The sequence below is a fragment of the Tachyglossus aculeatus genome, chromosome 10 (genome assembly GCF_015852505.1).
Source record: "Tachyglossus aculeatus isolate mTacAcu1 chromosome 10, mTacAcu1.pri, whole genome shotgun sequence".
Taxonomy (NCBI): domain Eukaryota; kingdom Metazoa; phylum Chordata; class Mammalia; order Monotremata; family Tachyglossidae; genus Tachyglossus; species Tachyglossus aculeatus.
In genome coordinates, this window is record NC_052075.1 from 40,499,774 (window position 1) to 40,519,804 (window position 20,031).

The 20,031-nt window shown below is 43.9% G+C and overlaps 1 long non-coding RNA gene across 1 annotated transcript in view; it reads left to right on the forward strand.

Annotated features, from left to right (window-relative positions):
• Window positions 1-20,031, forward strand: part of LOC119933169 — an 80,361-nt gene that overhangs the window by 44,791 nt on the left and 15,539 nt on the right. The window contains exon 2 of the long non-coding RNA XR_005452531.1: window positions 18,582-18,796. This is a non-coding gene — a long non-coding RNA (uncharacterized LOC119933169). The remainder of the gene's footprint in view (window positions 1-18,581; window positions 18,797-20,031) is intronic.

Below are 20,031 nucleotides of genomic sequence, written 5' to 3' on the forward strand. Positions count from 1 at the left end.
ACTAATTGGCTCATAAATCTCCCATTCAACTAATTGAACTATAAAAGCAGCACTCTTTAAACAAACTGGGGCTTGAAGTTACAGCAAGCCATGAACAGCCATTCACTTTCCAGTAAATTTTCTCTAGCAACTGTTACAGATTCATTTCTCCAAAACAGATTCAAATGAAGAATGGATTCCTTGAGTGCAGGAGAGTGCTTGCTGACCCTCTCTTCCCTCCAAAACCCTGCCCTCTCCCTGACTTTCCCGTCATTGTAAATGGCACTACCATCCTTCCCGTCTCACAAGCCCACAAACTTGGTGTCATCCTCGGCTCTGCTCTCTCGTTCACCCCTCACATCCAATCCGTCACCAAAACCTGCTGGTCTCACCACCGCAACATCGCCAAGATCCGACCTTTCCTCTCCATCCAAACTGCTACCTTGCTGGTTCAAGCTCTCATGCTATCCCGACTGGATTACTGCATCAGCCTCCTCTCTGATCTCCCATCCTCCTGTCTCTCCCCACTTCAGTCTATACTTCACGCTGCTGCCCAGATCATCTTTGTGCAAAAATGCTCTGAGCATGTTACTCCCCTCCTCAAAAATCTCCAGTGGCTACCAGTTAACCTACGCATCAAGCAAAAGCTCCTCACTCTCGGCTTCAAGGCTGTCCATCACCTCGCCCCATCCTACCTCACCTCCCTTCTCTCCTTCTACAGCCCAGCCTGCACCCTCCGCTTCTCTGCCGCTAACCTACTCACTGTGCCTCGTTCTCGCCTGTCCTGCCGTCGACCCCCGGCCCACGTCCTCCCCCTGGCCTGGAATTCCCTCCCTCCGCACATCCACCAAGCTAGCTCTCTTCCTCCCTTCAAAGCCCTACTGAGAGCTCACCTCCTCCAGGAGGCCTTCCCAGACTGAGCCCCCTTTTTCCTCTTCTCCCCATCCCCCCCACCCTCCCTCCCTCCCCACAGCACTTGTATATATATTTGTACAGATTCTATTTATTTTACTTGTACATATTTACTATTCTATTTATTTTGTTAATGATGTGCATATAGCTTTAATTCTATTTGTTCTGATGATTTTGACACCTCTCTACATGTTTTGTTTTGTTGTCTGTCTCCCCCTTCTAGACTGTGAGCCAGTTGTTGGGTAGGAACTGTGTCTAGATGTTGCCAACTTGTACTTCCCAAGCACTTAGTACAATGCTCTGCACACAGTAAGTGCTCAGTAAATACGATTACATGAATGAATGAATGAGGCTGATCCATATTAATCAGTGTAGAATGGAGTATGGTCTGTTCAGTCATACTCATATTGTCAGACTTCTCAGGTGAGGAAAGAAAATAAGCCACTGCACTCTCCTTCCTTCCCTTTCTCCCCCTCTTCCTCTATTCGTTTTTTCCCTGCTCTCTCTCATTGAAATCCTAGGAAGTGTCATATTCCCACCCACCAAACCTCAGTGCAGGACAGAAGATTCCTTTCACTTCCTTAAGACAGCCCACTACTTTGGTGTATAAGAGGAAGATTAGTTCTGTCAAATTAAGTGTGAGACCTATCTTCCTACCCACGAGGCTTTGTGTTCTTTGTATGAGAGATATAAATTGTCACATGGCTCACTGTTTTGTTTGCTCCCTCCCTCTTCGTGGGTCTTCTCCCTCTTGCCTTCAGGGGAACACCAATCAGATAATTGCTGATCTGTGGTGGTAAATGGGGTGGACAGGGGAAAATGTGTCATTGGGTCTTTTCTGGCTCTCTCTGCAGTCCTAGTGAAAACAGAACTAGGAAGAAGCATTATGTCAGTTAGAGAAAACATGCACGTATGGGTTGAATGATTGAATCCGATGATGCTTAAACTGTTGGAATCAAGCAGAAGAAGCTTTACTCTGCCCACCCATCAATATTAATGGAAATACAGTTTAACCCTGGAATCCAGTGGCTGAAAGGGACCTTCAGTGATCATCCTTAGACTGTGAGCCCATGTGGGTGAGGGACAGTGTCAGGCCAGGTTATCTTGGATCCACTCCAGTGATCAGTACAGTGTTTGGCATAAAGTAAGCACAAATACTAATTATTGTTATTTTTATTAGCTCCTGATTATATTTATTGAATTCTAGACTGTAAGCTCGTCCACTAGACTATAAGCTCATTGTGAGCAGGGAATGTGTTTATTATTATATTGTACTCTCCCAAGTGCTTAGTACAGTGCTCTGCACACAGAAAGCACTCAATAAATATGATTGACTGCAGAGCACTGTACTAAGCACTTGGGAGAGTACTGTACAACAGATTAGCATACACATTCCTTGCCCATAATGAGTTTACAGGTTAGAGGTGGAGACAGATATTAATGAGTTTTAATTATTATATTATCTGGTTGGTCTCTCCACCTCTGAGCAGCACTGTGCCCAAATCATCCTAAAAGGAAAGATTAAAAGCCTTCTTAGAATCAAGAAATCCACCTTCCTTGGTAGCAACCAAATGTATTTCAACTCTGATTGTCCTGAAGACCGTCCCCTCAACTATTCAGCATATGTTGGAAAGTAGGTGTTTGTGCTTGACTACCTAGCTCAAGCCAATAGTAAACATATCTGATTCAGGAAGCAGATCTAAAGCAATTTGGGGATGGATTTACCATAGTTTTTTGATGATAAAAAGTAAGCACACATATGGAAATAACCCAAGTGCAATCAACAGTCAGCTGAAATGGCAGGCACAAAACACATACACTTCCTTTTGGTTCCATTTTCCATACGCTCAAAAATCAGCTATGGCTTCTGGATCATGAAGGCTAAGCCTTATGGGAGTTTACTGTCCTGCCCAGGATAATTTTGCTTCACAGAGTAACTGGTTAATGACAGAGTAGCATTTGGAAATTCTCCGCCTGAAAGATGAAAGAAAAAAGATCTGCATCTAGGTTTTGAGCAAAGCCCAGCCTGATACTGAATCTGGAGACCTGCTATTTTCCAGGAGGCTCTCTAGCCCTGAGGCAGACAAGAGGCAACATAAGACATATTTTACCTTCATGCTAGAGAAAGGTCCAGTCTCAGCATCCAGGCGCCACTCAAGGCTGCTTCCAGTGGCTCCGCAGGAGACACGGATGTCTCAGCCTGAGAGAATTTGCTGGTGTAGGACGTGAGTGAAATATGATATTTGAAGGCAGAATTTCCACGGGGGAACATGGCACCAACTGCCTTCTCAAATTTCCTTACTACTTAATCTAGCTCTAAACTGGGTTAGCCTTCACCTCATGGGAAAAAAAAAAAAAGCAACCACAATAGGTCACGTTTTCAGCAGGGCCCTTGGAGTAATGAAATGCATAATGTAAATTAGGAAGGAGTATTGCATGGCTAATTCTAGAGAATTGTACAGAAAGGAACTCCAAGAATTTTTTTTTTTTCTTTTGGCAATGGGGAACTTTTCCGGTTAAGAGTCTGCAATCTAGATTGAGATTTCCCTGACATTTTAGGATTCCACCTGGTATAGCTTATTGTCGTGCAAAAGATAATTATGCTGGGATGAACCCAAGTTTATCTTCTTGCTAGACTGAGCTGTTGTCTTCTTGCTCAGCCCCCACAGATTAATGATAATATAATAATATTGGCATTTGTTAAATTCTTACTATGTGGAAAGCACTGCACTAAGTGCAGGGGAAGATACAAATTGATTGATTGATTCATTCAATCATATTTATTGATCACTTAGTTTGTGCAGAGCACTGTACTAAGTGCTTGGGAAATACAAGTCGGCAACATATAGAGACGGTCCCTACCCAACAACAGGCTCACAGTCTAGGAGGGGGGAGACAGATAACAAAACATGTCAACAAAACAACAAAAAATCATCAGAACAAATAGAATTATAGCTATAATGCACATAATTAACCACATAAATAGAATAGTAAATATGTACAAGTAAAATAGAGTAATAAATCTGTACAAATATATACAAATGTTGTGGGGAGGGGAAGGAGGTAGGGTGGGGGAGATGGGGAGGAGAAGAGGAAAAAGGGGGCTCAGTCTGGGAAGGCCTCCTGGAGGAGGTGAGCTCTCAGTATGGCTTTGAAGGGAGGAAGAGAGCTAGCTGGGCGGATGTGTGGAGGGAGGGCATTCCAGGCCAGGGGAAGGACGTGGGCCGGGAGTCAGTGGCAGGACAGTCGAGAACTAGGCACAGTAAGGAGTTAGTGGCAGAGGAGCAGAGGGTGCGGGCTGGGCTGTAGAAGGAGAGAAGGGAGGTGAGGTAGGAGGGGGCAAGGTGAAGGAGAGCCTTGAAGCCGAGAGTGAGGAGTTTTTGCTTGATTTGTAGGTTGACAGGCAGCCACTGGAGATTTTTGCAGCGGGGAGTAACATGCCCAGAGCGTTTCTGAACAAAGATAATTCAGGCAGCAGAGTGAAGTGTAGACTGAAGAAGGGAGAGACAGGAGGATGGGAGATCAGAGAGGAGGCTGGTGCAGTAATCCAGTCTGGATAGGATGAGAGATTGAACCAGCAAGATAGTTGTTTGGATGGAGAGGAAAGGGTGGAAATTGATCAGGTCAGATACACTCCCTGTTCCATATGGAGCTCAAAGTGTAAGTAGGACTGAGACAGGCATTTCACCTCCATTTGACAGATGAGGAAACTCAGGAACATAGACGATAAATAACTTGCCCCAGGTCACACAGCAGACAAGTGGCAGAGATGAGATTAGAACCCAGGTCTTCTGACTCCCAGGCCCCTGCTCTTTCTACTAGGCCATGCTGCTTCTCGACTATGAGCAAAGATGTGAGCAAGAAGCAGATGGAAGGTGGGACATGCTTCTTATCAAAATCAACTCGATCATGAGACTGGTCCTGAAACGGGATTAGTGCAAAATACAAGGAATCTGCCTCTCACCCATTAGCTTATTCCCTTACCCTGGTATGGTGGTTGTAAGAGAGTGAAAATTCTTCGTACCTGGGAATTGGAACTTTTAGAAAACTTTATGAATAGCTCAGATCGGGATCCACGGAGAGCGAGGAAGTTCCTTAGGGAGTCAAATGGGGTTTTGACAAAGAAGAAAGTAGTGTTGCCTAATGGATATAGCATGGGCCTGGGAGTCAGAAGGACCTGGGTTCTAATCTCGGTTCCACTACTTGTCTGCTGTGTGACTGAACAAGTCACAACTTCTCTGTGCCTCAGTTACCTCATCTGTAAAAATGAGGATTAAGACTGAGAGCCCCACATGGGGCATTAACTGTGTCCAAACTGGTTATCTTGTATCTACCCCAGCACTTAGTAGAGTTTCTGATACATAGTAAGTGTTTAACAAATACCATAAAAGAGGATGAAAATAGGAGTTTCCCTGAATCCCTCCTATTCATCTCAGGATAGGAGTCTATAGCCCAGCCATGATCAAAACTAGTTGCCACGTGACTGCTTCTGGCCTCATTTTGGTGGGGTGGGTGGGGGGAGGTCAAGGGAGTTTAGAAGAACAGAATTATTTGCAGTACAATAGCTAAAAATAATAATAATAATATCAAGCTTTTACTATGTGCCAAGAACTGGAGCTGATACACCATAATCATGTCAGACATAGTCTTTGTCCCATACAGAGTTTATAGTCTGAGTGAGGGAGAATAGGTATTGCAGTTCCATTTTACAGATGAGGAAACTGAGGCACAGAGAAATTAAAAGGCCTGCCTAAAAATCACACAGCAGACACGGGGTGGAGCTATACCTAGCACCTGGGTTCACCTGACTCCCAGTCTTGTGCTGTTTTTCAGTGTGCCATGCTGACCACCCCTTTTCCTGGTTTAGACAATGACAGATTTTTCCCATCCAGCTCAGACACTATCACACAAGCCCCAACAAATCCAGTCAACAAAGAGAAACTGTGGTCAACCTCTTGATTGTAAACCACTGGATCATTTATGGCTCCTGGAAACAACAAGGGCCTTGGCTTTAAAATCTACCCTAGAGACTCCCACACCAAAGATGATACTGAATAGACTTCACTTCCCCAGGGAAAGAAAAAAGAGAGAAAGAAAGGGAGAGGGAGGGGGAGGGGAGAGAGGGAGAGGGAGAGAGAGAGAAAGAAATATGTATGGGTACAGGACTTGCTGGGATGTAAGCCCTTGGCTCCTAGGAGTCTGAGGACTTAAATGTGTCCCCAAGGCTGCTAAGCCAGCCTTCCCCTTACCGTATTTATCACTTTGCAAGCAGGAATGAAGAACATGTGTTATAACCCATCATCAGATGCCGAGGAATTCTCCCTTCCCTAGTAACAAGAGAGGAAGCAAAATTAGAACGAGCTCCACACTCCAGAGGCTTCCCAGGCACTTCAAGTTAACAGACAAGACAGGTCCACTGGATGTAAGAGAAGGGTTGGGGCCTCTGCATCCCCAAAATAGCAAATGCAGGAAAGTGTTTTGGGGAGTAACTAGGACAGGCAATAGGTGCTGTGTAGCCATGTCTCCTCCATCTTCACACAACCCAGCATTTACCCTATGCCTGGGGATGGAGCTGCAGATGGTCTTGTTGCTGTTTTGAGTGGAGAAATCCCTGTGCCATCTGAAACACTGAACACTTGCATTTCTTCAATTGACCAATAGTATATTGAGTCCCATTATACTATGCATTTGGGAGAATACAATAGAGTTACTAGCTAGACAGTGTTCTCTGTCCTTAAGAAGTTTACAGTCTAGTAACGGAGGCAAGGGGTAAGTGACACAAAGGGCTGAAGTTATAGAGTATAGATTTACATAAGTATGACAATAATAGTTGTGACACAATAATAATAATTATGGGATTTAAGTGCTTACTATGTGCCAAGGACTGTTCCCCTGAGGTAGACACAGGGTAATCAGGTTGTCTCACGTGGGGCTCACACTTTTAATCCCCATTTTACAGATGAGGTAATTGAGGCACAGAGAAGTTAAGTGACTTGCCCAAGGTCACACAGCAGACAAGTGGCAGAGTCAGGATTAGAACCTACTTCCTCTGACTCCCAAGCCCATGCTCTTTCCAATAAGCCACACTGCTTCTCTTAAGACTGAATAGCCTAATGCTTAGGTGGTGCAGGATTGCTGAAGTGATATTTGGGGTGGGGAGAGGTTTCCAATAACTCAATGTTACTCCTCCTTTAACATGCTGTGGATGGAACTGGGACAAATATGGATCTGGAAGTGAACAACCAGGAAGGCAAATTTACCTTGAAATTCCAAGCCTGGGAGTCAGAGAACCTGGGTTCTAATCATGGCTCTGCTAATTGCTTGCCATGTGACCTTGGGCATGTCACTTAACTTCTCTGTGCCTCTGTTACCTCATCTGTAAAGTGGGAATTATATCCTCTTTCCTCCAGTTTAGACTGTGACCCCTATGTGGGAAAGTGATTATATCCAACCTTATAAACTTATATCTACCCCAGAACTTAAAATAGTGCTTGTCTCCCCCTCTAGATGATTAGCTCCTTGTGGCTTGGGAACATACATACCATTGCACTGTACTCTCCCAAGCACTCAGTACATTCCTTTGCACACAGTAAATGCTCATTAATAACAATACACAAATATCATAAAAAAGCAGGCCATTGTTCATTTGAAAAACACACCCTAAAGGAGGGCAAGGTGGTGGGAGTGGGATGGTAATGACTGACCTAATAGTGAAAGGGAAGGTCTACAGATTGTACCTTCTGACACATGAATTACTCTGCCAAGAAAGGCATTAGTTCCTGAGGATGTGAGGATTTAAAACATAAATGAAACTTTGTCTAGAGCAGTTCCAAATAGAGCAATTTGCACGTGTCACACATCAATCAATCATATTTACTGACCGCTTACTATGTACTGAAGTGGGGAGCGACAGGAGGATGGGAGTACATTGTACTAAGCACTTGGGAGAGTACAACAGAATTAGCAGGTACGATAATACAATTAGCACACACATAAAGGAGCCCCTTCCTCTGTTACACGTTTGTGAGATTTTTCGCAGTGAGACTTTTGTACAGTCACCAGATTCTTCTACAAACTGCACATGGAAAGATCAATCTTAGTGTGCCTTGTGCTGCTTTGAGTACTTTGTTTTTTAGTGCCTAATAGTAGACAGTGTGGGTGCCAACCAAAAGCCCTCACGCAGAGCATCAAAGGAAAGGTGCATATTCAATTAAGGGGGCAGTGCAATTACCTCAATAAGAAGTCTGAATTTTCCCCAATTGTATCTTTTTAAGATTCAACCCCAACAGTTAAAATAAATATTTCTTAACAAAGAGTTAAGAATCTGAGAAGAGCTGGGTTGTTAAGATGGCTTCTCTCTCCAAATATTCCTTCATCCCGACTGTTCTGCCCTTATCTTATAAAAAAAAAGTTTGAGGGGAAAAAAGGGGGCATTTTTGCTGTGATGGACAAAAAGAGACAAGGAGTACAGTGGTCCCTGTGTTCATCTAGTTCCAGTGGACACACTGTGCAAAGAGAACATTACAAATGTTAATTTCTGTTGATGAAAAGCAGTATGGCATAGTGGATCGAGCACAGGTCTGGGAGTCAGAAGGTCATAGGTTCTAATCCCCGTTCCTCCACTTGACTGCTGTGTGACCTTGGGCAAATCACTTAACTTCTCTGTGACTCAGTTACCTCATCTGTAAAATGGGGATTAAGCCTGGGACAAGGACTGTGTCCAACCTGATTAGCTTGTATCTACCCCAACACTTTTAACAAATAACCATTAAAAAAAATCTCTCTCAGGAACCCTGCATTGGGAAGTCCCATTAGACCCATTTTCTGGGTGAATATTTAAATTTCTCAGGGCTGCCTCCCACCTTCTATGCCCAGGTTCATGGCTGTAATCAGAGCAGTTAGTCATTACCAAAACATCTCATCCCTGATCTCTGACCTGGATAGCTGCAACAGGTAAACTCCATCCACCAAGGAGTCCTGTTTCCAGGCCTTTATTCGACCGAGAGGGGGAACGTGCTTCAGAGAGATGTGTCCACAGGGAATTCCTCTCCAGGAATTGGGAGCATTTAGGCTTCATCTCCTTGTGGGCCATGTTGGAACCAAATCATCCTGATCCAACATCAGGTCATCCAACACATGTGGCAGGAAACCTCCTTGTCACTGCCTCCAACAAGTTTTGCTTCCCTGATGATTGATTTTTAAGGCTAACCCTGTTGGCAGTCATGCAACCCCTGCTGCTTTCTAGAAAGCTGATTAAGATGCTTCATCCAGGGAGTTATAAACCAAATTTCATCACTAAATTGGCGGAGGTGATGGGTAGGTGGCAGGAAGAAGCAGAAGGCATTTTGTTTGCTAGGCACTTACCACGTGCCAGGCACCGTTCTAAGAGCTGGGGTGGAAACCAGCCAATTGGGTTGGACCCTCTCCCTATCCCACGGGGGGCTCACGGTCTCCATCCCCATTTTGCAGATGGGGGAGCTGAGGCACAGGGGAGTTGAGTGACTCACCCGGGGTCGCGCAGCAGACAAGTGGCAGCAAACCTTGTGACTCCCAGGCCTGCGCCCCAACCCCATGCAGCAGACAAATGGCAGCAAACCTTGTGACTCCTTTTAGACTGTGAGCCTACTGTTGGGTAGGGACTGTCTCTATATGTTGCCAACTTGTACTTCCCAAGCGCTTAGTACAGTGCTTGGCACACAGTAAGCTCTCAATAAATACGATTGATGATGATGATGATGATGACTCCCAGGCCCGCGCCCCAACCCCATGCAGCAGACAAATGGCAGCAAACCTCGTGAATCCCAGGCCCATGCCCTAACCCCATGCCATACTGCTTCTCTATCGATGGTTATCGATTGATCCCTGGTATGTACTGAGCGCTCGCGTGCTTTGTGTCCCACAGGGGGCTCACAGTCTTCCTCCCCATTTTACAGATGAAGTAACTGAGGCCCAGAGAAGTGAAGTGACTTGCCCAAAGTCACACAGCTGACAATTGGCAGAGCTGGGATTTGAACCCATGACCTTCCTCCCTTCAAGGACCTACTGAGAGCTCACCTCCTCCAGGAGGCCTTCCCAGACTGAGCCCCTTCCTTCCTCTCCCCCTCACCCCCCTCTCCATACCCCCATCTTACCTCCTCCCCTTCCCCACAGCACCTGTATATATGTTTGTACATATTTATTACTCTATTTAATTATTTATTTATTTTACTTGTACATATCTATTCTATTTATTTTACTTTGTTAGTTTGGTTGGTTTTGTTCTCTGTCTTCCCCCTTTTAGACTGTGAGCCCACTGTTGGGTAGGGACTGTATATGTTGCCAACTTGTACTTCCCAAGCGCTTAGTACAGTGCTCTGCACACAGTAAGCGTTCAATAAATACAATTGATCGTTTGATTGGCAGCAAACCTTGTGACTCCCAGGCCCGTGCCCCAACCCCATGCAGCAGACAAATGGCAGCAAACCTCGTGACTCCCAGGCCCGTGCCCCAACCCCATGCAGCAGACAAATGGCAGCAAACCTTGTGACTCCTTTTAGACTGTGAGCCTACTTTTGGGTAGGGACTGTCTCTATGTGTTGCCAACGTGTACTTCCCAAGCACTTAGTACAGTGCTCTGCACACAGTAAGCGCTCAATAAATACGATTGATGATGACTCCCAGGCCCGTGCTCTATCCCTATGCAGCAGACAAATGGCAGCAAACCTTGTGACTCCCAGGCCCGTGCCCCAACCCCATGCAGCAGACAAATGGCAGCAAACCTTGTGACTCCTTTTAGACTGTGAGCCTACTGTTGGGTAGGGACTGTCTCTATATGTTGCCAACTTGGACTTCCCAAGCGCTTAGTACAGTGCTCTGCACACAGTAAGCGCTCAATAAATACGATTGATGATGATGACGATGACTCCCAGGCCAGTGTCCCAACCCCATGCAGCAGACAAATGGCAGCAAACCTTGTGACTCCCAGGCCCGTGCCCCAACCCCATGCGGCAGACAAATGGCAGCAAACCTTGTGACTCCTTTTAGACTGTGAGCCTACTGTTGGGTAGGGACTGTCTCTATATGTTGCCAACTTGGACTTCCCAAGCGCTTAGTACAGTGCTCTGCACACAGTAAGCGCTCAATAAATACGATTGATGATGATGATGACGATGACTCCCAGGCCCGTGACCCAACCCCATGCAGCAGACAAATGGCAGCAAACCTTGTGACTCCTTTTAGACTGTGAGCCTACTGTTGGGTAGGGACTGTCTCTATACGTTGCCAACTTGTACTTCCCAAGCGCTTAGTACAGTGCTCTGCACACAGTAAGCACTCAATAAATATGATTGATGATGATTAAAGGACCAATTGTGTGAATAATGTGATCGTTCGTGCATCCCTAGAAGCTGGTAAAATTTTTCAAGGGTTCATTTTCTCTTTATCCTTTCATCAGGATCTGGAAGTTCTAAGCAAGCTATATTTGCTCCTGGTGAACTCCTTATTCACTGGACTGATAACCACCAGCAACCTCCTTAAAATCAAATCAATCAGTGGTATTCCTTGAGTGCTTACTGTCTCTCCTATTAATAATAATGATAATAATAATAATAATAATGGCATTTATTAAGCACTTACTATGTGCAAAGCACTGTTCTAAGTGCCGGGGAGGTTACAAGGTGATCAGGTTGTCCCACAGGGGGCTCACAGTCTTCATCCCTATTTTACAGATGAGGGAACTGAGGCCCAGAGAAGTTAAGTGACTTGCCCAAAGTCACACAGCTGACAATTGGAGGAACCAGGATTTGAACCCATTTCTGACTCCGAAGCCCAGGCTCTTTCCACTGAGCCATGCTGCTTCTCCTATTAGACTGTAAGCTCCATGTGGGCAGGGATCATGCCTACCAGCTCTATTGTAGTATACTCTTTCAAGCACTTAGTTCAGTACTCTGCACATTTAAAGTGCTGTTTCAATAGCATTGATTGATTAGCACTGTACTAATAGCTTGAGAAAGTACAGTAGAGTAGGCAGACACAGATCCTGCCGCTCCTTTACTGACAACCTGATCATCACTCAGCCCTCCTCTTTGCTAAATAACTAAATTCTAAACCAGCCTGAGACACTGCTATAAATGAGATGTGCTCTCTTTCCCAAGCTTCCAAAGGGAAAACATTCTTTGTGCATGTAGTGATTTGTCTTCGATCAGAGCCTACCTTTTCCAAGAAGCCTTTCTGGATGATCCTGACTTACTCTAATTTGCTGCACTGTTTTCCACTCAGTCAGTCAATCGTATTTATTGAGCACTTACTGTGTGCAGAGCACTGTACTAAGCACTTGGGGGAGTGCAGTATAACAATGAACAGATATATTCCCTGCCCACAATGAGCACCTCAGCTTTTCCTTGGAATTACTAAATATATCTCTATGGACATATATTATGTTTATGGTTGCCTCTCTTGTCTTTCTTACTATTAGCCAATCAATCTCTGATATTAAGTGCCTATTGTGTGCAGAGTACTACTGTACTAAGCGCTTGGGAGAGTACAGTACAACAGAGTTGGTAGAAACATTCCCGGCCCACAAGGAGCTTTGCCTGAAATTTCCTTGAGGGCAGGGAAAAGTTCTGTTCTCCAGATGTTCAAGATATGTTTGTATCTGTCTTCCCCATTGTATTGGTATCTCCTTGAGGGAAGATGTCAGGTCTTCTACTGTAAAAGCACTTGGTCCACGATTCTGAACAGAGTAGGTGCCCCAGAAGCAGAGTGGCCTAGTGAAAAGAGCATGGGCCTGGGAATCGAAAAACCTGGGTTCTAATCCCAGCTCTGTCCCTTGTCCTCTGAGTGACCTGGAACAAGTCACTTAACTTCTCTGTGCCTCAGTTCCCTCATCTGCAAAACAGGGATTCAATGCCTGTTTTCCCTCCTATTTAGAATGTGAGCCCTGTGTGGGACCTGATCATCTGGTGTCTACTCCAGCACTTAGTACAGTTATAGCTCATAGTAAGCACTTAACAAATACCACAATTATTATTATTGCTATAATTCATCGTTTGACCGATTGGTGAATGTGATAACAGTGCTGATAATGAAGTTCCTCTCTGTACCTTCCAACCACACCCTCTTCTTCCTCTGTGCATTCCTTGCTCTTTGACAGTGAACAAAAGGAATAAACAAAAATAACTCACCCGGCAGGGGCAGGAGGAGGAGGGGACCACGGACGAACCCCGAGTCGGTGAGCGTTCGAGGACCCTGCAGGATTCTTGGATTTACAAGTGTGGTGGTTCATCATCCGTGACAGGGAAGAGCAGCATCTGCAGATGGCAGGGACTCAAGCCAGCGCCGACACTAAGGAACCCCTGCAGCTCTGCCAGGGGGGGCTGCCTGGATCCATCTGGTGTTATAACAGTGGAAGAAGGGGTCATGACGATGAGCATACGGCCCGCGGTCTCAGTTCTAAGGATCTAATTTAGCACAACCACCACGGGTCTAGATGGGCTTTGGAAAGATGAATGCTTCCAAGAGGGTTTCCTCCTGGGTTATTGTCTTGCATGGGCCAGGGTTTCTCTAAACCAATCACCCAGAAAGACCTGGACAGGGGCCCTTGTAAGCCTGGACTGGGTTAGCCAGGAAACCTTACATGGAGTCCGACTGAAAATCCTTCTAAGACTCTTCCCCAGTGGCAGACACTTCCTAGCAACTGGCAAGAACCAGGACATGAGACTGCATCAATCAGTTCCAAAAGTGATTGTTCTGCTCATAATAAAGGGTGTTTCACTGGGAATTTCATTTGAAAACAGAGTCTACAAGTCTCACCTCTCGAGTCCTTTCCATTTCTCAGATTTACCTTATGCCAGGATCATTTTATGCTTCCTTCATGATCAGATGGTTATGGAGTTAAATCATAAGATCTAATAGACCATTGAACGTCCTCAATTTCCCTCTACATCCCTAAAGTTCTCTATAGTAATGATAATAATAGTATTTATAAGCACTCGGTATGTGTCAAGCACCATGGCTGGGATAGATGCCAGATAATTCAGTCAGACACTGTCCCTGTCCCAGGTGGGTTCACAGTAGAATGAGGGAGGGGGATAAGATATTTTATCCCCAGTTTATACATGAAGAAACAGAGGCACAGAGTAGTTAAATGACTTCCCCCAAGGTGGTGGAGTCAGGATAAGAACCCAGGTTCCTCTACTCCCAGGCCCATGCTCTGTCCACTAGACCACACAGCAGCTTCTAGTGAGCCGTTGTAGAACTTTTGCCCATTATGATCTGGATGGGCTGTATTTGTGAGGGTAAGTTTTTTCACAGCCTCTACGGGGCCAGGAAACCTGAAATTCTCTACAATTCCCCTGCTCTCTATCCACCCAAACAAGAAGAGAAAACAGTCATAAATGGAAAATATTCAGCAATTAGAGGACTTGTTTTAGAGGTCTAAGGTGTCCCTCTGTCAACCTAGGACAGATGGAACCCAGGGAAACAAGCACTGCAGAACCATTAAAGCAGGTTCAGCTTTAAAGGACGTTCATTCTCTTTCAAATGCTGTCTTTTTAATTTCAGGAAAATAGCTTACATGAACTGGCCTCAACTGATAAAATGCTGTAATACTAAATGCCTTGAGTGAACACACATTCCCAAGTATGGGACGAATTAGAAGTATAAATATAAAGGCTTGGGGAAAATGAAGGCATTGTGTTATCGCAAACATAATTAAATATTCACTCAATTTAAGAGTCCCAGCCCCAAATATAAAAACCGAGACCCATTAGGAACAGACAACACTAGTAAAGGTAAATGTGGGAAGGTTGACAGATGCTGCGGCTGCAGTCATGTGACCAGGATCTGCCCCACCACTAGGGCTTTGGGGATACTGGAGGGGAGAATGGGTATGGGATGAATAGAGCATCCTCTCCCTGCCCCTATCCCTGCCCACCATTGCTAGGGAAGAGGCCTGTCTCAGACAAAGTTGGTTATTGAAGGCACATCTCCTCCAAAAGGCCTTCCATGACTAAACCCATGTTTCCTTTTCACCCACTCACTTCTGCATCACCCTTGCACTTGGATTTGTTCCCTTTTTCCATCTCTCCCTCAGCCCCTAAGTCCATATCTGAAATTTTTTTTTGTATTAATGTCTGTCTCCCCCTCTATACTGTAAACTCATGCAAGGAACAAGTCTACCAACTGTTATAATGTACTCTCTTCCAAGTGTACAAAGAATACAGAGTATAAAGATCTGCACAAAGTGCTCAATAAAAACAATTGATTAATAATTGTAATAATAACAGTAGTATTTAAGTGCTTATCGTGTGCCAGGCACTGAACTAAGCACTATGGTGGGTACAAGCAAATCATTTTGGACACAAACCCTGTCTCACATGGGGCACTCAGTCTCAATCCCCATTTTACAGATGAGGTAACAGGCACAGAGAAGTAAATTGACTTACCCAAGGTCACACAGCAGACAAGTGGTGGAGCTGGGATTAGAATCCATGACCTTATGACTCACAGAAGGAACTGCTTTAGGGTTTGGTCCAGAGGAAGGGGGAGACATAGACTACTTACCACCACAGAAGATATTCTATTTACCCCAGCTCCATACTGAAGCCGTGAGACATTGTTATACTTATGATTTATTTAATTTAAAGTACTCTCTTGGAGAAAGCACTAGCAGTTAACTCTCCTTGAACACAGGCATAGGGGAGGTGTTTTCTTAAAGATGCCCCATTAAGGAGAAATGCAGCTGTATCACTCACAGCTTATCTGATGCTATTCTCAGGCATAAAACCACTTCTTTTAACATGGCATCACACTGAATTTAGACAAATCTGTTTTAGAAACAGCAGTGCCTTCATCCTCAATTGTATTCTGTACAAATTGAATAAAAAAGCACAAGTTATGGCAAGAATGGACTGGATTAAGAGGTGGAGAAAGAAATGGGCTGGATTTCAGCGGGATCAAAGTCTAAAAGGTGTTTTTAGGTAGTGTTGCAGGGGAGAGTGACAAAAGGCACATAGGGAAAGAAATAATGAGATAAATATAGGAACAAATATTAGCTACCCACATTATTGTACAAAACTGCTAAAAGGAGACATGTCCAGGCTCCCAACAGGCTGTCCCTATTTCAACAGCCATAACCATCTCAACGGTGTAAGTGTCGGGAAGAGAGTTGCTGTCTGTTCCCTGTGGTCACATCCCTGCTCCCGGGGGTTGAGTCTTCACCCCAGTGATGGTGAATTAGGAGAGACTCTTGCCTCTCCAAAGACACTGCGGCCCACCTGGAGGAGGAGGAGCCCCAGGTCACTACTGCAGCCCCAGCCATGTTCCTGGGAGAAGCAGCGTGGTGTAGTAGATAAACGATGGGCCTGGCAGTCAGAAGGTCATGGGTTCTAATCACAGCTTCACCACTTGTCTGCTGTGTGACCTTGAGCAGGTTACTTCATTTCTCTGCGCCTCAATTACCTCATCCATAAAATGGAGATTGAGACTGAGAGCTCCATGTGGGATTGGGACCGTATCCAACCCAATTTGCTCATATCCACCCCAGTGCTTAGTACAGTGCCTGGCACACAATATCCACTTAACAAATACTATTACTATCTCTATTATTATTATTTTCCTGGGATTGATTTGCCCTGCCCAGGCCGGGTCCCTGGGACTCCCTGGGTATGCTACTTGATCAGAGTGGGGTAAGACCCCTTAAAGCTTAGGTCCCTGGGCACTTCCCTGGGCCTCAGTTGCCTCATCTGTACAATGGGGATTAAGGCTGTAAGCCCTATATAGACATTTGGTACCATGTTGACTACACAGATGTGCTCAATAGAACTGTTGATTGATTAAACATCACATGAATAATGATTTCTATACATATGTCTCCTGTGAGAGTCCCATGTGGGAGAGGGACTATGTCCAGTATTATTGTAATTACCCCAGTGCTTACTACAGTGCTTGGCACATAGTAAGTGCTTAACAAATGTCATAAAAAATATTTCTCAGCCACTGAGTGAAGAAGTGTTTCCTTGTGTTTGTTCTGAACTAACCATCTTTAAGCTTCAGGATTGTGGCTTTATGGGGTTTGGTAAGCAACAATTCCAGTAGCAAGGAGAAATTCTGCAGAAGGGAAGAGCCAGAGGAAAATAAGAAGGGCATTAGTACTGAAGCTTGGCTTTGCCTATTGTCTAGTAGCTTAAGTTTAACTTCAAGAACAAATAAAACATTTAATGGCTTACAATCCCACCTACGCATAACAAATTTATTGAAATAAAGATGCTTAAATGATTAGAATGCTATTTAGCAGAATAATAGGAGATGACTCCTGAAGATGTAGTTGCAGGACTGGCTATGATATAAAAAAAGCCAAGCTTAACACTCCAGGCCACCTAAATAAAATTTAGACTAAAAAATGCAAGTAATTGCCTTCAGCTTCTGTGTTTATTGCATTAAAAACTGTTGGTTGCAACATTTTACATGGAAAGCGATCACTCCCTAAGCAACCTTGATTTAATTACCCCAAGAATAATGTAAACATAGGTGGCTGTTTATTTAATAACAGCAGAGGTGCTTGTAAATGAGATTTAAACATCACAAATCATTCAGCTCTCAGTGCTCAGTGACGGAATTCTTGGAAAGTCCCTGCTCTTTCCTCACTAAGGTTATAAACGGGCTTCTAAATGCAATGAGGAAAGAAGAATGATTACCGAAAGACTTGGCAGGTGCGTTGGATTCGTTCATTTGTTCTTGTCTAGTTCCTGACTGGTCGTTATATATTCTTGCACCTTGACTTCATTCAGTGGTAAACAGTGCTAGACTGGAAGGGGAAATATTTTGAATAAACAAAGATCCAGAGTGTATTGAAATATCAATTTGTGATCTTTTCCCACTACTTTGAGCTTTCCGTTCTGCTGCAGCAATAAAACAAACATAAATATATCTGAAAGATAATATATTTTCAAACAGAGAGCCAGATTTGCATGCTAGGTAGAGCATCACTAGGCAAATTCAAGGTCTGCCTTACTCTAGACTCTCCAGGAGAATTAGCTTAATATAACTTGCCCAGGGAACCACACAGGATGCGGAGAGTGCTCGAAGGGTCCTAGCAGGAGAAAGAAATTTAAAATTACTTTGCTTAATGAAGGGAGCAGTGGTTAAAGCTGAAACATGAAGAGAATAACTAGTATTCCTTAAATCTAATGCTTACAGCCTAGCTGATCTATTTGCAAATCTACATTAAAGAGACATTCATTCCTCTGTTCTCTCCTAAAGGAATAAATAACTGAACTTGCCACAGATAGAACTGCTGATTCCATACCTGACTGCACCTAAACCATGACTGATGTGTGACGTGAATCCTGTTAGACACCCCCAAAATCCTACAATTGTAAATGAATTAAATCTAAAACACTTCCTCTGCCTTCCTTGCTTTCAGGATTCCCAGTGTTAGCACTCCATACAGTAGCTGTTTGGAAATCCCGCAGTCACTCATTCTCCACATGTATCCTACACAGCATAACTATGTAAAGTGTAAGCTCGTTGTGGGCAGGGAATTTGTCCATTACTCTCCCAAGTGCTTAGTGCAGTACACAGCAAGCTCTCAATAAATATGACTGACTGATTGACAAAACTGTGATGGTAGGAGACAGACTACTTTCTAGAAATTCATTGTTTGTGATCTAACATCTGGCCCTGATTCCCGTTTACATTTCTACATTTCCTAGGATAAACAAAACCTCAGACAGTACTTCATCCCAACTGAAAACCGGAAGACAGTTGCTGAGGACAGACCTGCATGGTGCACCACTTCCAGAAGGGAGTAGCTCTATTTGAGCAAAAGCTTTGGAAAAAGAGACAAGGAGGCCAAAGAGGAAACAGCAACAACCAATTGAATGTGGCCAGGACTATGGATCCAGCCTTAGTCTTTGCAGCCACCCAGGTAGGTGAATTTCATCATCAGTGGAGTCTGACAAAAGCAAAAGACAACTCTCTCTCTCTCCCCCCTCTCTCCGTATATATGTCAATCGATCAGTGGTATTTATCAGGCACTTACTGACCTTTTGGGAAAGTACGGTATAAAAGAGCTGGTACACACGTTCCCTGTTGACAATGAATACACTATATATAGTGTGTGTGTATATATATATATATATATATATATATATATATACACACATATATATCGCTCATATTTCTTAGAGTGAAGTAGAAAGTTCTCAGGATCTGGCAAAATAGGCTCTGTGCAGGCAGAAGCACATCAATCCCAAAAGAGTTAATTGACGACCAGCAGGGGGTGCATAGTGTACGTTTGACAATATTTAATAATGAGGGAAGGCACAGGCACAGGAATTAGAACTCAGAATTTTTTTTAATGAATTCTTTTTGTTCTAAATCTCATTCAAACTTCAGAAGATGAAATTCTCTTTCAGCAAACTATGCCCCTCTCAATGTGTTTTTGGTCACTGTTACACTGCAGTAAGCCAATCTGGACTGCTACTACTAACATCATTTGTTCAACACTCACTGTATACTCACGGTATACTAAGTGCTGGATCTCGTGTACAAGATAAATAGGTCAGACCCAATTCCTGTCCCAAATGGGTCTCCCAGTCTATTCAGTTTCCAATGAACTTTGCCAGAGATGTTGAAGGGACCACCCTTTGGGGGAAAAGCAAGTTATTCTGTGGAAACCATTTAATCAATCAGTGGTATTTATTGAGTTGTTACTATGCACAGACCACTGAAATTTACTTCCTTTTGATATTTTATCTAGCAGGCCATCTAAGTATCTGATCTTCTGTCTAAAGAGCAGAACTTAGAAATATCTTAGGATCTGCTTAATTAAAGCAAGAACCATTTTCTCTGAACAACACCAGTTAAGTGTCTTTTGCCTTTTGAGACTAACTAGAGAAATCACAACTTAACTGGAGACTAAAAAGTGCTTTAAAATGGTGATGGCAAAAAGAACAAAGATTGCATCTCAACTCACTTTCTTCCCTTTCATCTTTCTGTGAAATGGGAGTAGTCAAAATTGCAGTTTCCTTCTCTGTGGTATTCAGACCTATGAGTTAATCACCCTGAAGTGCCCTAAACCCCCAAATGAATTGCCTGATGGAACAACAGAGCATTAAATTTTGTTATGGTGATCCCTGTTTAATACTTTTCCAAATCATT